Source organism: Aphis gossypii, chromosome X (assembly GCF_020184175.1).
Source record: "Aphis gossypii isolate Hap1 chromosome X, ASM2018417v2, whole genome shotgun sequence".
Taxonomy (NCBI): domain Eukaryota; kingdom Metazoa; phylum Arthropoda; class Insecta; order Hemiptera; family Aphididae; genus Aphis; species Aphis gossypii.
In genome coordinates this window covers 48540391-48558474 of record NC_065533.1, presented here as the reverse complement: position 1 = coordinate 48558474, position 18084 = coordinate 48540391, and the positions used below count along the sequence as shown (strand labels likewise).

Sequence of the window (18084 nt, the reverse complement as noted above, 5' to 3'; positions counted from 1 at the left end):
ATATAATATATAATAACTCATTAGTATACATAATTATAAATTGTAGTATTATACAATATGCTAATTAATTATTATTCTTAATCTAAAGATTTATTTTAAAGAAGAACCGGTATCGAGAACCGAGGGGGGATATTTTGGTACCGGACAAGAACCGGAATCGATAACTTTTTAAGAACCGACCCATCCCGAATTTTTTTCTAGATACTTATTACTACTACAATAATAACTATACTATAATATTATGGTATAATTTTTAATTAATTTGCGGTAGACCGCATACTATATGACAGCCTAATTAACAAAAAATATAATAAAATAATCAAAGAATATTTTATTTTATTTTTTATTATCTTAGTCCGTGGTAATAATCAATATTTAACGGGTGGAAGGTAGGAACGAAATGGAACGAAGGAACGAAAAAAAAATTAATCGGATGGAATCGTTCCTGAATCCTGATCATTCCCCGGTCGGACTCATTCGTTTGTAACGCGACTCGTTCATGAACGACCTGTCACTCGTATATGTTATTTTGAAAGATACAAAAAACTTTTCTTTTATTAAATAATATTAAAAATTAACAAGTTGATTTAGTTGTGTTTATAGTGATTCTATATATTTTTTATAAAGAAAATCAAGTGTATCCAGATTTTTGGGCAATAATCTGTTGCATAATTTGAGCAGTCTTTGAAGTTGGAAAATATACTTTTCATAGTCACTCTTGTAGCAGGTATTGTTGCTTATTTTAATGCCACTTCATTCCATGTATACAACATTGTCTTGTGTTTTTACTCAATATTCTACTAGTTTGCGTGAAAGTTCTTGATATGGCATACCTAAATATTGTTTAACCAAAACCGTTGTTCTACTTGTAGTTTTTGATTGGCTTTGCATAATGCATATATTGCTTATCTTTCACCTTTGTCATTACAAATTCCCAAACGGTGTTCTGTTTCCAATTGTATCGGATGAACAACTTCTGGTTCTATATTAAAAATTGTTTACATGTAAAAATCAAGTTATTATTTATTTTATTAAATTCATGTTTATTTTGATCGTAGCATTCATTGATAGAGCATGCGATAGCTGTGTGCGCAAGCTATGCAACGCTTGTTATTGCTGTAAAATATTTTTTATTCTGAGACTCGCTCAACCATCAACCGCAGTACAAACCGCCCTGAGCATGCTCAATATGGGTCGTGCTCCGACAATGATTTATATAATTTACATATAAGAGTGTGTGGCAATTGTATGCATTTTTATTAATTTATAAATAACTACAAATTTATGTATTGTTGGTCAATTATAAATTAAATAGAATTATAAATCATAATGCATTATGGTAAATGAGCATACCTATACTCCAGAGTAAACATTTGCACTGAATAGATGTCACAATTACATAAAAAGACAAAACAAATATAATATTATTTTATATTATCTACCAATATTTTTGGAGCCGAACTCATAAATAAATAATTAATGAAGTATCTAATCCAATGATACTTTCAAAATGTATAGATCATTACAGCAATGTTATCTGACATTTCTCAGTATCAATATTATAATATATTTACAGATTCAGTATGAATTACTGATGAAGAATCTTGTGTAGTACATTTTCAAACCTATTTCCTAATAAAATTGAATTTTTTTAAATGTTTTGCTATACTTAATAGGTACTTGAAACTTGTGGTTTTCTTATTTTTGAAAATGTTTTGAAAATTCCATATGAAATTGAGCTAGGGTTAATTCGTTATTACTTATAATCCAAGCTAAATTTTTAAATTGTGTGTAATTTTTTTTTTTTGTGAAAATTTAATATTTTATAAAAATACCAATATGATCTAATACCGTATTATATTCAATAGGTAAATCACAATAAGATATTAAAATGTACTTAAGAAACAATGCGTAAACTGAGTTAGTATCTAGGTACTATCTACAAGATATTCACTATCACGTTTTAAATTTGTTTTATTTCTATAGTGCAAATCAGCCCTTCTTAAAATTTCATTAATTGAATAAAAATAATTGTAATGATTTTAGTGATTTGAATAATAGAAAGAGTGGGTCATGAAGTCCTGAACTCTCAGTACCTAATTTGTGCCTATAATACAATTCAATTTTTAAAAATAAAGATTAAATTATAAGAACAATAATTTTAGTTGTTAGTTCATGTAGAAAATACTACCTAATAAAATTATTAAATACATTTACATTTTTTTCTTAACAGGATATCATGGACAAGAAAACAATGATGAAGAAACTTAATGAAATGTCAGATGAGGAGCCCATATTTCTTAATGGTTTCAAATATGGACTCAAAGCTGAAAAAATAATCACACTTACGAAACTCGATGACATTCTGTATTTCCTAATGAAGTGGGAAGGTGTCGAAAAAACAACACTTGTTAAGACTAAACATGCAAGTGAACATTGTCATACACTCGTGTTGAGATACTATGAAGGAATTATAAGATGGTCTCATGAAATGTAAGTATAATTACCAGTGATGGGAAAGAATGCGTTCCTATTACATGAACTTAACATGAACGAGTTCATTTTTATAAATAAATTTCCCATCACTAATAATTATACTTGTTTTTATTAATAATATTATATATGTCGTAGGAATAGGTATAGTAAAAGAATTTAATTTTTTGACTATATGTCTACGACACATACATATGTTATTTTTATTATTTTTATATTACTTCTTAACATTAAAATTAATGTGCATGTTTTGAGAAAATAAAGTCTGATTATAAAAATAAAAATGTTGTATGAAAATTATATCCAATCTTCTACTAGGGTACTTCAATAAATTCTGAGAAACCATTCCATATCACAAGTTTATCTTATTATACCACATTACATGTACCGCTAGTACAAGGTGAATTTAATAATTATTATTGCTAATGTTAAATTTTATTCTTAAATCAATGGTAAAAGTTTCAATTGTGTAATATTGAATGATTTGTTAACGATTAAAAATTTAATAATTGCGAATTTTTACACATAATATGATTAGATATTATAGTTTTATATTTTAAAAAATTATCAAATAGACATGCATTACCATAAAAACATGTTAGTTGCAGTTGTAAGTAAAAAAAATTTTTTTAAATCTAAAAACTTGACTGGTTTTAGACCAAAAAACCTCCTATACAAGTTAAAGAGGAGAGTTGAATATATTAACAAATAAGGTAAGATTTTTGATAATTAATTATTATATCAATTATTCACAAATCAATAAGTGAAAAAAAAACATTTTTATGGATTCTGAAAATTAAATATCAAAAATAGAGTCTTCTAATTTTGTATAAACATCATTAAAAATCCCTTGAAAAACATTTAAACATAATTTTTATATAATATATATTGTTTATTGTGTTAAAAATAAACTTATTTCATAAAATAATAAGTGTATTAGATACACTATTAGATTATTAGATATATTAGACCTATAGAACACAACTATACAAATTTGTAATAAATTACTTTGAAAATAACAATTACAATTGAATTTACAAATAAGGTGATTTATTTCAATACAATTATACATTCGATTATTTAAATGATGTTAATACTAATAACTAATGAATATATTATAAAATAAGATATGTGTAGTAGGTATACAAAGTATAAGTGTAGAAAAAAGTAAGATAAACAAACTACATACATACTGATTATTAATTTCCGAAAAAATATTTTTATGTTGTGAACGGTATTTAACAATTGCATAATATTAGGTATATCAATGTGTACAAGAATCTTAACTTCTTGTTTAAATAACATTTTGCTATAAAATCTATTATAAATACTATATTATTATGAGTTATGACAAATAAATATTTGTTCCGCGGATGTATGAATTCATACGTTTTATCTACAGTAAGTGAATTAATAACATATCTAGTTGGTCTAATTGCTTATATTATTATTATTATTATTCATTTTATAGAATGCTTCTTTAATAAATTTAATTTTTTATTTCATTGAAGTTTTATGAAAAAAAAATCATTTAGTTTAAATTGTGATGAATGTATTTATTTTAAGATTAATGAATATTTTCATAGTAGTTTAGCCATAGTTAAGCTGTCGTTAGTGATAATAGTGTTTTTATAAAATTACACTTGTGAATTCATAAATTTACTGATAGATCCGTATTATAGATTACGGAAGCCGCTAAAATGTTAAAAGTTATAAACTCGTGTAAGGCATGCTGAAATATATTTTTTAGTTTTTTTTTTTTATTAAATTGTTTTAATACGTACTTACATTGGAATGAACCAGAAAGTCATTTGTAATAAGTCAATCGAAGAAATTTTACGCTGGAACACAGAAATATTTACCATTTAAAATTAAATAAGTAAAAAAATGAATACAAAAACGTTTATTATACAAACGTACTGCAACAGTGGCGGTAAAATTGTGTCCCATTTTAATGCTATATCGGCACCGTTGCAGTGTGGCTGTGTGGGGGACCTTTGCGAAGTAGACGCTTGTTTGGCCGATTTACTGTGCTGTGTATGGTATTGAAATTAAGACCGCGATACCAGGACTCCGTCGCTATGTACTTTTTTTGACATTAGACTTCGTCGTCGTCGTTGTCGGCGTCCACGGAGGTTTGGCAGCGGGTAGCTACTTGTTCAACGGCCATCACCATCATTAACATACCATCTGTTAAATACATAATATAATATTACAATCTATTGAGTTCAAACGGTTAGTTGGTTTTTTAGTTTAACCTTAGGCCTTAAGCGTTTTAATATATTTGTTATATTATTATTTCTACAACGTCAACAGAAGTTACTTATTAAAGTAGGTACTCGTACTCGTTACTTAAATTACGCGTATAGTTTAATATTCTGCTCTATAATTCGTCAAATAATATTATATGAGACAATTTAAAGACATAATATTCGACTTGTTTCTATATCGGCTATACACTATTATTATTATTATTATTAGATAATTATAGATTTTAGTTATTTCTACTTAAATTTAAAATGATTGGTATAATAATAATGTTAGTGATACATATTTTAGATTATGCTGTTTCCGGTTATACTTATATAATATTATTTGTATTTAACCTTTATTTACACAATATATTGTACTTAAACAATAAAAAAATGAAAAAAAAATGTGCGGAGTTAAGGTTGAGGTGATGTATTATAAAATTACCACAATGCATTCGCAGTTACGGTGCAGCGGATATTTTAATTTTTTATTTCGAACAGAGCAATTGTTATTATATTTTCACGATGACACTCGAATTAGATAAATATAATTTTCATTTCAGATAGCTGTAGTGTAGACGCGGTCTCGTATTTTGGTGGCAAACCGTCTCTTCGAGTATATTCCAATATTCTATGTTTATTATCGTTTATTCTTTTATTTCGATTGCAGTAGGTTTGCAGGTCTGAGTGGTCTGTGGGTGAGGATGACGGTAAGCCATATAAATCACTTAGGATACAAAAGGGAAGGAAACGCTTGACACACGTGTACGATTTGGGTCACAGCTCAGCTCAAAAATGAAATCGAACAACTAAAATACGCATCCTGCAATGTATTATTACAATACGTTTGTCTCCTGCAAGTCGAGAAACTGCGCAGTATTTCCTACTCTATATTTTTACGCATTATATATTATTTTATATATATTCTACATAATGATGTACCTACTCTCGTGTGTTATAAAACACTACAATATCGTCTTGTTTATAAATCAGGTAGGTAGGTTAGGTACCTAACGTACACCGGTACATCGTACCGGTCAACGGAACGTGTTCTCGGGCTCCCCAAACACGATTACTGTCTTTAAGTCTTTACGCTTATATACAAAAACACACACACACACAACACACACACATCACCTTTGCTCTCAACAACATTTAATACTGTTGAATTCAATTATTTACGGCTACTATAAGTTTTATAACATAGTATACGATATACCAATCCTAATATAATGTGCATACTTTATTTATATTTAATTATATTACATTATTATACTAAGTTTTGGTATAGCGTAAGCAAATCATTATAGACATTATGATATTTAAAGCACAATGTTGTGAAATACTTTAAAACCAACATTATAATAAATTTTATTTTTCTATGTGCACAAAATGTGCAATCACAATGTTGTGTTTTCTTAAGTATAACTAGGAGAAAAAGTACAATCGTTCTTCTCAAAAGAAAAAGGTAAAAAATCCACAATTGCGTCACACCCGCGCACATTATACTACATTGCGGGTGTCTATTAGTGGTAAATATCACCAATTTAAGTTAACCTCGTGTTATATTAACACATCTCAATACTAATCATCCAAATATACGTAATTACGTTCCAGGTTATAGGTTAAAATATATATTTCCAGTGATTCTTATTAGTTATTATCGGTATATGGCTCGAAATTATAATGTTTATATTAATAATAAGTAGTTAAATTAAAAAATAAATAATATCATAATATACATAAAAACTATTTTATTTTTTTTTTTATGTCAATTTCTACATGCAATCGAGTAGGTATACGATATAATTTTAATTTGTAACATTTTTAAGCGTTTTTGAAAAAATTTACTTAGTTTTAGAAATATATATTCTTAAGGACTCGATATAATATGTGATTTCTTTTATACTTATTAGACAAATATAATAATATCAATAAATCAAAGGAAACTGCTATTAAACGACAACTCAAATTGAATTTGGTGATAATATTAATTATTATTTCACTATCGGTTATAATTTACAAATGCGTATAGCGTTTTCTACACCCAATTAAGCAGAGATAATGTTTATATTTTCGAAAAAACGATAAATGACCAATTTGCATATAATTAAATTTATTAATACTACATGATGTGATAATAATAGTTATTTAATTCCCAATCGATTAGTCATTAACAATCAATTTAAACGACAAAATTATTGATTTCGAATACGTTAGTGTGTCCAACATAATATGTACATTTTTTTTGATTGTTATAAATTATTATTCATGAAAATTAAATTGGATTACTTATTATACTTAACAATAAAACAAACACGGAGCACACGAGTCGCCGGACTAGTAGCGAATGTTGAGGCCGGTCCCGTGTTCTGTGACGCATCGAAGTGCGCCAGCTAGCCGATTCAGGAACAGAACACGGCACCGACGCCGTTGACCGCCGATAATCATAATGACAAATATATATATACAGCCATAGCTTTGTAAATCGTGAGAGATTTTCGTCCAAAGGCTCGTGTGTCGTAGCCTTGAAAATTTAATCCCAGCGCGCGTATAGTTTCACTTCCAAAAATGTATATAATAAAACAAATTAATTAAAAATAATTTTAAGAGGATTAAAAAAAAAAAATATCTTATGAGTGCATTACAATGTACTTATTGAGCTCTTTTTTATAGCATTTTAGAGCATTTAAATCCGTTTCCTAAATTTATGACATTATGAGTATTTAATTCAAATATTTATAATGATCCCACCTATGAGATTAGAAAACTGTCTGGCACATTTGCATTAGAGCACAAAGAGCATATTACAAATTTACACGACAATGGTGAATAGGCAATAAGTACATCGTTTTCTCGTGGAATGTGAAGACAATAAGTGATTCAAATGTTCAGAATGTCACAAATGTGTGAAATAAATACTTGATTTTTAATAGCAAAATATAAAAAAAATGGTTATTTACATTTAATTTTATATAAAAATAATGTTTTTCAGTTTTTAAAAATCTCAGATAACTATGTTATTTATAATTTAACATTGTATTTATTTTAAATTTAAATCTTATTCTAATGGAAACTGCTTCAAAACTGTTAGATCAATACTTGATTATTTATTAGCAAAATAAAAGTTGTTACAGTATTATACCTACACATAGTTTTTAACAAAAAATTGTTTTTCAATTTTTAAAAATCTCATATAAACATAATATTTTTAATGTTATTATAATAATGATTAGTACACGATTATGATTTTAATTATGATACAGCAATTTTTAAAAATCTCATAAAAACCAATTTTTTATAGTGTAATATTATGTTCATTTTCCATTTTTATTATGTTCTAGTGGTATACGTTTCAAGTATGGGCTATGAATACCGCCGAGTTTCTTATTACAAAAATAAAAGTTGTTACAGTATATTATACAAACACGTATAATATGCAATGAAAATATTGTTTTCAATTTTTAAAAATCTCACATAACAATATTATGTATAAAGTTACGCTGTATTTAGTCTCCGTTCCTTTTTCAATCGAATGACATTTATTTCAAAAGTTCGGGTTGAATACATGATTATTTTTTAGTGAAATAAAAATTGTTACAGTATACACAGTGGCCGGGTCGGGTACGAACAACAATTATACTACGCGACGCCCGGTCACCGAAATACTTCGCGCGTTACAGGTACACGATACACCACTGCTCACCGACCGACCTATATGTGTGTGTGTGTGTGTGTGTGTGTGTGTGTGATGTATGCAGTGGCCAGTGGTGTAGTGGAGCATATACGCGGGTGTACGGCGTATGGGGAATCGTAAGTACCTACACGAGAGTAACAGGTAGACAATTACATAGTATGTTAATTCCTACATATGTGATGTGTAAGTTCCTACACGAAAAAAAAAGGTACGTATGTTAGTTCCTACACGATGGAAGACAGGTACATGTGTAAGTTCCTACAGGGTAAAAGAAAGGTACAGGTGTAAGTTCCTACGACCTACACTAAGTCTATTATAAGTTATCAATCCACGTCTATAAAATACTGTCATAAATTTTAACCCTTTATTCTGTATAATATATAATTTATAAGCTATCTATCTAATTTAATTTATATAATTTAGTTATATTACAAATAATAGTATTTTTCCACCGAAAATATGGGCTAAACAGTCTTCTGATAGAATACACACGACAAACGCATGCGAAAGTTTTCATTCGGATTTTAATTCAAATTTTTACCATCAACATCCGCATATTTTTAAAATTATCGAAATTCTCAAATTATTTCAAGTTAATACGTACATAAAAATAAGAACAACTGAGAGTAATTTAGTAATTAAAATAAGTCAAAAACATACCGAAAAAAAAATTGTATAAATCAAAAAATAAAAGAATATTTAACTAAACAAATTAATCAATATGACCACGTTAAAGCTATAAGCTTCAGAAATAAACCTCATAAAATATAATATATATTTTTTTTTTTGTTTTATTATATTAAAATTATTAAATTGATAATATTTATTAGGTTAATTATTAAATATTGTATAGAATGCACTGCTTTATATTTTTTACAATAAATGATGAATTATTACTATATTACAATTGTTATTTTTAAAATTATTAAATATTATATAAAATGCACTACTTATATTTTTTTTTATAATAAATGATGAATTATTATTTAGGTAAATTCTTAAATATTATAAAGAATTATTTATTATATAGAATAAAGGGTTAAACTGTATGACAGTATTATAATATGATATAACTGATATTAGATTGATAACTTATAATATACTTAGTGTAGAAATTTACACGTGTACCTGCTTTTTACTGTGTAGGAACTAACATAATATGATCTTGTTTACCAACTAGGTAGAAACTTACATTCGCCCCGGCGTATACCCACTTCTCAGTTTTTCTGAAGTGCGTATACTTATAGAATAACACATGATACGCGGGTATACGCGTAGGCCCGTATGGGATTGCATTAATTATTCTACATACTTACCAAATTTGATATATATGATTTTGAATTAATAAATAAATATAACCTAACCTTATTGATTTTACGGTTTTCATATAATTAAAACAGCTGTTTATATTACATAATTACTTACTATCTATGTGTCATCAATTCATAATATAGATATAATAATAAAAAATTGAATATATATTAATTAAAGCGTGAATTTAGGTATATGTATTAAAAACCAACAAAACATGCGCTGAAAAGGCTTAAATATGTATTAATATATATACCTACATTAAAATGTTAAAATAATCATAAAAATAAATAATATGCTAAAAAAAATGATGATCATATAAAATAATGTCAATCGACAATCATGGTCGTAATCGATATTTTATTATTTTATTTCCCCGATTGCTCTAAGCCCTATTTAAGGCCATTTTTGGAAAAACTGTTTATTCCTACAAGTATTCCTATATACCTATTAATTTGTTTTTATTTTAATCAAAAGTATAAATATGTAATATTTTTTTCTTATATCATAAAAAACAATAGTATAAATTTAAAAATGTTTAAAAACAAAACATCGAAATACATGCGCTAAAAGATGAAATACACAAATAAAATTTTAAAATAAGCCCTTAAAATAGAAAAATAATGCAAAAAATATGCATTTAAAAGTTTCGTTTTTTAAATCGTTATGTCAAGAAACAAATTTTTTGATCACTTAGCAGTTAGCATATTATACTATCAACCAGAATAAATTTGTAATTACAATAAATACATACAAACCCACGCTTTAATAATATATTAAAGTATAGTAAATATTTGACGGTTGTGGGGGTTGTGGGGGAAAAGTCCCTCACGTTTATTTACCAAGCACATTTAAGAGTTTATACTCACTAAACAAATTACGACTACATCACTGGATGTATGTATAGCGACTCAAAGGAGATGGACGGGGTCGCCGAGCAAGACCGGAGAGTGCTATAGTGTGTGGTGAATGTGTGACGGTGTATAATATGTATGTATGTGCTTACAAATAAATAATAATAAAACGATAACACGTTGCAGGTAAATAATTCATTGCTGTACAATACACGATGTCGATAATAAATTAACAAATATATTATAAAAATCTCAGCAACACAATATTATAAGCAGCTATTATAGCTATATAGCTGGTAAACAATAGTATAAGTATAATATAATCATATATGTCAGCTGATGGGGCTGCGGAGCTGTAAAGCTTTAATATTAATATAAAAGGCAGCCCTTATGACCAAACACGATATATAAAATATATATAAATAATATGTTGTACAGCCTGACAGAACGTAATAATAAGTGGCCCTCCTGGCCCAACAGATAAATATAATGAGCCCTTATGGCACGACAAAATAATTATAAATGTATATAAGCCCTTGTGGCACAACAGAAGATATACGCAATAATACAGATAAATAGGTAACAAATAACAATAGTAATAAATAGAAAAAATAAATAAATAAAACTCACAGATTGACAGAAAACTGCTGGCCAGCTGCTACCTACCTACACACTCATAAGGTCCACAAACGACAATTATTAATATAATTACAATAAAACAAATAAATAAATATATGGCAACAAATTTTAACACGGAATGAAATATAATAATAATTGAATAACGACGCGGCGATTTGCATACGTGTACATAGAAAGAAAGGTAAGGCAATATAATATATTATGGCGATTAGCGCCAGTACGAATTACAATAATAATATAAATTAGCGAACTGTAAAAGTATAATATTACAATATTAATATAAAACTAAATTATATTCGTATAGGCGATTGTATAATGTATATAGTATTATGCACGGCGGACTAACTGCGACGTAGGGCGGAGAAAGACAAAAGTATCACGGTGGCCGTGTTAACGCGAAGCTCGCCTAGTCGCCTAGCCGGCGCGGCGGCGGCGGCAGCTTTAGAGATAATAAATATTACAATAATACTTGGCACATTGTTATATAATACACTGAACAGATAAAAATTAACCATAAATAACAATAATAAAATTCACAAGGTACATTGTGACTGTTTGTGTGTGTGTGTGTCGGTCGGCGGTGAGGCATATTATAATGTATTAATTTCATACGTTTGCTCGAACACAATATAGGATAACAATATAGTTTTTCAATTTTTAAAAATTCTATACCTATGAACATATTATTTAAAAAGTTATGTTATGTTTTGCCTCCATTTATATCTTATTTGAATGGTAAAAGACTTAAATATTTGCAATGAATACTGAATCATTTATTAGCAAAATCAAAGTTGTTACAGTATAACTACCTATAATTTTAAACAAAAATAATGTTTTTCAATTTTTAAAAATTTTATATAAAAATATTATATAAAATGTTATGTTATGTTTTGCCTCCATTTATATCTTATTTGAATGGTAAAAGGTTTTAATTTGTGAGTTTAGTACTGAATTATTTATTAGCAATATAAATGTTAATACAGTATAACTACTTATAATTTGAAACAAAATTAAAGTTTTTCAATTTTTAAAAACCTTATATTACAATATTATTTAAAAATCTATGTTATGTTTTGCCTCCATTTATATCTTATTTTAATGGTATAAGGATTTAATGTGTGAGTTTAGTACTGAATTATTTATTAGCAATATAAAAGTTGTTACAGTATAACTACTTATAATTTGAAACAAAAATAAAGTTTTTCAATTTTTAAAAACCTTATATTACAATATTATTTAAAAATCTATGTTATGTTTTGCCTCCATTTATATTTTAATTGAATGGTAAAAGGTTTTAAAGTGTGAGTTTAGTACTGAATTATTTATTAGCAAAATAAAAGTTGTTACAGTATAACTACCTATAATTTTAAACAAAAATAATGTTTTTCAATTTTTAAAATTTTATATAAAAATATTATATAAAATGTTATGTTATGTTTTGCCTCCATATATATCTTAATTGAATGGTAAAAGGTTTTAATTTGTGAGTTTAGTACTGAATTATTTATTAGCAATATAAAAGTTGTTACAGTATAACTACCTATAATTTTAAACAAAAATAATGTTTTTCAATTTTTAAAAATTTTTTATAAAAATATTATATAAAATGTTATGTTATGTTTTGCCTCCATTTATATCTTATTTTAATGGTATAAGGATTTAATGTGTGAGTTTAGTACTGAATTATTTATTAGCAATATAAAAGTTGTTACAGTATAACTACTTATAATTTGAAACAAAAATAAAGTTTTTCAATTTTTAAAAACCTTATATTACAATATTATTTAAAAATCTATGTTATGTTTTGCCTCCATTTATATTTTAATTGAATGGTAAAAGGTTTTAAAGTGTGAGTTTAGTACTGAATTATTTATTAGCAATAAAAAAGTTGTTATAGTATAACTACTTATAATTTGAAACAAAAATAATGTTTTTCAATTTTTAAAAATTTTTTATAAAAATATTATATAAAATGTTATGTTATGTTTTGCCTCCATTTATATCTTATTTTAATGGTAAAACATTGTAATGTGTAGGACGAATACTGAATCATTGATTAGCAAAATAAAAGTTATTACAGTATAACTACTTATAATTTGAAACAAAATTAATGTTTATCGATTTTTAAAAATCTTATATAAAAATATAATATATAAAGTTATGCTATGTTTTGCCTCCATTTATATCTTAGTTCAATGGTAAAAGACTTAAATATTTGCAATGAATACTGAATCATTTATTAGCAAAATAAAAGTTGTTACAGTATAACTACTTATAATTTTAAACAAAAATAATGTTTTTCAATTATTTAAAATCTTATATAAAAATATTATATAAAATGTTATGTTATGTTTTGCCTCCATTTATATCTTATTTGAATGGTAAAAGACTTAAATATTTGCAATGAATACTGAATCATTTATTAGCAAAATCAAAGTTGTTACAGTATAACTACCTATAATTTTAAACAAAAATAATGTTTTTCAATTTTTAAAATTTTATATAAAAATATTATATAAAATGTTATGTTATGTTTTGCCTCCATTTATATCTTAATTGAATGGTAAAAGTTTTTAATGTGTGAGTTTAGTACTGAATTATTTATTAGCAATATAAAAGTTGTTACAGTATAACTACTTATAATTTTAAACAAAAATAATGTTTTTCAATTATTAAAAATCTTATATAAAAATATTATATAAAATGTTATGTTATGTTTTGCCTCCATTTATATCTTATTTGAATGGTAAAAGACTTAAATATTTGCAATTAATACTGAATCATTTATTAGCAACATCAAAGTTGTTACAGTATAACTACCTATAATTTTAAACAAAAATTATGTTTTTCAATTTTTAAAATTTTTATACAAAAATATTATTTAAAAAGTTCTGTTATATTTAGTTATGTTTTATAGTTTATTTGTTATGTCATATCTAATAGAACAATAAATTTGTTTGGGTTAATCTTACAGATTATGTATTAAAAAAATAAAAAAATATTCTGCTTATTGGCTCTATTTCGTTTTTCACCATATTGGGATTGTTTGTCTTATTGCTTTCGTTCTTGTTGTTGGGCACTGCTCGATGTATGTTTTCCTTGATTACTGCTCTTCTGCTGTTTGGATAATCCTGAAATATCCACTTGTTTGTCTTTACTATCTAAAACAGAATATGATTAATTTGTGTTTACATGGTCCCTTTAGTTAATTTAATAATATAATTTATTGTTGAGCTATTAATAGTCTAGTACCAAATTTTTTATTCAGTTATGTCGTCATTTATTTTTCTGAGTCATACTTGCGTGAAAAACATTTAGTAGTTGTTTTGCGGTAGTTGCTGATTCTCTCTGTAGAATGTAAATGGTGTTGGTATTTATCAGGCCTGTCCGAGGTTTTCGAGATGTTGCTACATGCTCCGATAGTCCGATATCCTGTTATGGAATCCATTCACGTAAGGGTTTAATTTACCTCTAAAAATACAGAATAATAATACTTAATGAAGAAATAAAACATAATAAGTTAGGATAAGTCATGGTTCCATTCCCGTCGGCGTTTTGCGTATTCTATAAGGGTAACGTGCTACAGGCAACAGGCCTAAATGCCTAATCAACGACGGCGAAAGAATAATATTATTTATCAGAAACACGTTTATCTACTCGTGATCAGAAACAAACAAAACAATGAATATATATTTAAAAATTATATTCTTATTCCTCAGTCCTTACCATTTGTTTATTTGACAACAACCGTTCACCATTCGTGGTTGCTCATATTATGTTGTTTGACTGGCGAATGTCGAAGAAATAACGTTTTGAATTGTATTGTAGGCGATTAGGTACTGTTTCAAGAATTTTAGAATATAATTTTTTGGTTATTGTGTATTTATTATTTTCGTTCACTTTTAGTTTCGGTTTTTTTATTTAAAATAATAATTTATATCTGTTATTATCATTATCAGTTATCAGTTTATCACTATATTGTATTGTTACCTCCGTCATATAAGTCCTTTACCAGCAGCTGCTGGTTTCAGGTGTTCTTCACAAAGGAGTGTAAAGCACGGTCATTCGCGGTAATTCGTGATTATTATATAAGATCGTGGAACAAAATATATCATAGATAAAAAATTTTTTTTAAAGTTATATTTATTAATTATTTTGCATTATCATCATTATTAAACAAAATAATATTTTCTGTCTCCTGGTCGCTGCTTGGCTGATTTTGGAGTCTGGATGGCTGGACATTTGAAAAAGTTGTGACTGTTATTTTATAAAAATAAAATCATAATATTTAAGTAGTACGATTACAGAATTATACAATTTTTAAAGACTGAAGGTAATTTTTCTTAATTTTTTAATTTCATTCTATCAACTATATTATTTTGAAGTACAAACATTATACTTATATTATTTTTACTGTGGTTAAACATTGGATTGTGTAATTACCTTAGAAGAAGTAATTTGCTGATCCATTATTAACGAGTTAACTTTAATTTTTAAACGACATGATAACTTTTTTTATCTTGAATAAACAACTTTCGTTTAGTTGTTGTTTCCTTTTAACTATAGGATTGTCTCAAATAAGAAAGAAAATTGTTAGTTAGTTAGTTAGGTGTTGTAAAAATTTGGTATAGGTTTGCACGTTTACCAATAATGGTTAATTACACTTGGTTAGATGTTGTCATAATATTGATCAAATTTCTAATTTAATTAAAGAAATAATAGATACATGATCTAATCAATATTTCGGGTGTATAATGCTTATCTTAAGTATGTATTATATTCAAAGTTAGCTTATAAATAAAATATTATTGATTTTTTTGGAAAAAAGATTAAAATCAAACTGTAATTTTACTAAGAACAGTGCTTGAATTGAGAAATGCTTTTAAAATTGTTTTTACACGCATCAAATTTAAAATTTTTCCCAATCATTCTAAGTAGTAAGAACAGCCAATTTCTTCAATGTTATTGGATGTTTGTTTTAAGTTTGTTAAAAGAAGTTACACAAATTATTTGAATGTAAACATCTCAACTATTTAAAATGTAGGATCATGCACAAATTATGGTTAAATTCTTAATTAAAAAGGATTGTCAGAAAAATAAATAATTCACAATGCCAATTTCTATCCTATTTTAAAGAATTTCAAATTTATTATTTTTAATATTTGAATACAGTTGTTAATATTTTTAACATTAAAATAATTATACATTTATTGTTTATAAGAAATATGGAAGTTGATGATGAGTATGTTGAAGCTCCATCATCGAGCACCAGTAGTCGCAGAGAAAAAAAAAGATTTGAAGTAAAGAAGGGAATGCTGTGTCTTTATGGGCTTGGGACATTGTTGTAGACAATTGTGCCATTTGTCGTAATCATATCATGGATTTTGTATTGAATGTCAAGCAACCAAACATCAGTACTAGTGAAGAATGTACTGTTGCATGGGGTGTGTGTAATCATGCTTTTCATTTTCACTGCATATCTCGTTGGTTAAAAACTCGTCAAGTATGCCCACTGATAATAGAGAATGGGAATTCCAGAAGTACGGTCATTAATAGAAATAAGTTTGAAATACAAATTTAATTTACATTTTTTCATTCCTCATATGCATAATAAAATTTAAAGTATTTATAAATCTCCCTAAATTAATATTTATAGAAAAAATAATTAAATTACCAATCACTGAATTTCCTTCATAGTTTCATATCAAACTTTTACTATCTTGTACAATATTAAATTTAATATATTATTCAATAATAAAATTTGTGTATATCAGATAAAAATTGTTTTATTTATTTTAATGATATAAATGGTTATAGTTATTTTATATGTATGAAGTTTAAATTACAATAATGTACTGGTAACAGTCTATACAAATCTAAATCATAAATAATATTAAATTCAAATAAATTTAACCAACTTTAATGTTATTTAATTACCAGTTTTGCCAATAGCTCTGATTTAATAAATAATTTAGTAAATTAACTCTGAACATAACTACTTCTAATGTTCTCATAATTAAAGGTAACTATTACAATATGTAGTAAAATCTGTATATGTAAAAGTTATCTTTGCAAAATTATTGATCTGTCGTAATGTTGCTACCTTTTTAAAACAGTCATCTGAATATGTTCTTTTTCTATTTCTTAAATATTCTTATAATAAACCATTATGTAAGACATCCTGGTAACTTAGGTTAGCAGGCTTAACTTGGTGGGGGAGAATGAGGGCAACTGCCCCAGGCCAAAAATTGGCAGGGCATTGCCCCCACCGACTAAACATAAATTATGTTCAGTGTTACAAAAAAAATATTTTTGCCTCCATGTGAAATTGTGAAAAGAGTCCAAGTTACGCCTATGTCGATTAGGTTAGTTAACCTATCCTGTATTAACTTTATACATATTGACATCATTGATCAATAATAAACCTCAGTCTATTAATTATAAAATATGTGATATGTCATTTGTTTGGAAAATATGACTGTCAAGTGTAGTAGTAGAAGTAAATTTTAAGGTTCTGTACTGAAGAGGTTTTTTCTATGTAATCTTTACTAAACTATTTGATTACCTAAACAACTCTGGTTCTACAAATAATCTTCTGAAAATATTTAAAAATGGGCTATTATAAAAATAATAAGTTATGGTTAAAGAGTTTATAAATGTATAACTGTATCAGTATATATATTATAGTGTGATAAACATATATTTTGGGGAAAATAATGTATTTTAGGTTTGGCAGTGGAGTAGTATTACTCAAATTCATATCGTATTCCAAAATCATTACTGTTAGGATTGTTTCAACTTATGTGAGTATCTATATATATAATTTTCTTTATCTAAT

At 26.4% G+C, this 18084-nt stretch overlaps 1 long non-coding RNA gene and 1 pseudogene across 1 annotated transcript; one reads left to right on the top strand and one right to left on the bottom strand.

Moving 5' to 3' along the window:
- Window positions 1–4144: 4144 nt before the first annotated feature.
- Window positions 4145–11534, bottom strand: LOC126552238 (uncharacterized). Its single transcript, XR_007606075.1, has 3 exons — window positions 11238–11534; window positions 4414–4683; window positions 4145–4334 (listed from the first exon to the last, which is right to left on the bottom strand). It is a non-coding gene; the product is annotated as an uncharacterized LOC126552238 (long non-coding RNA).
- Window positions 11332–16836, top strand: LOC126552236 (RING-box protein 1A-like; annotated as a pseudogene).
- Window positions 16837–18084: the final 1248 nt, after the last annotated feature.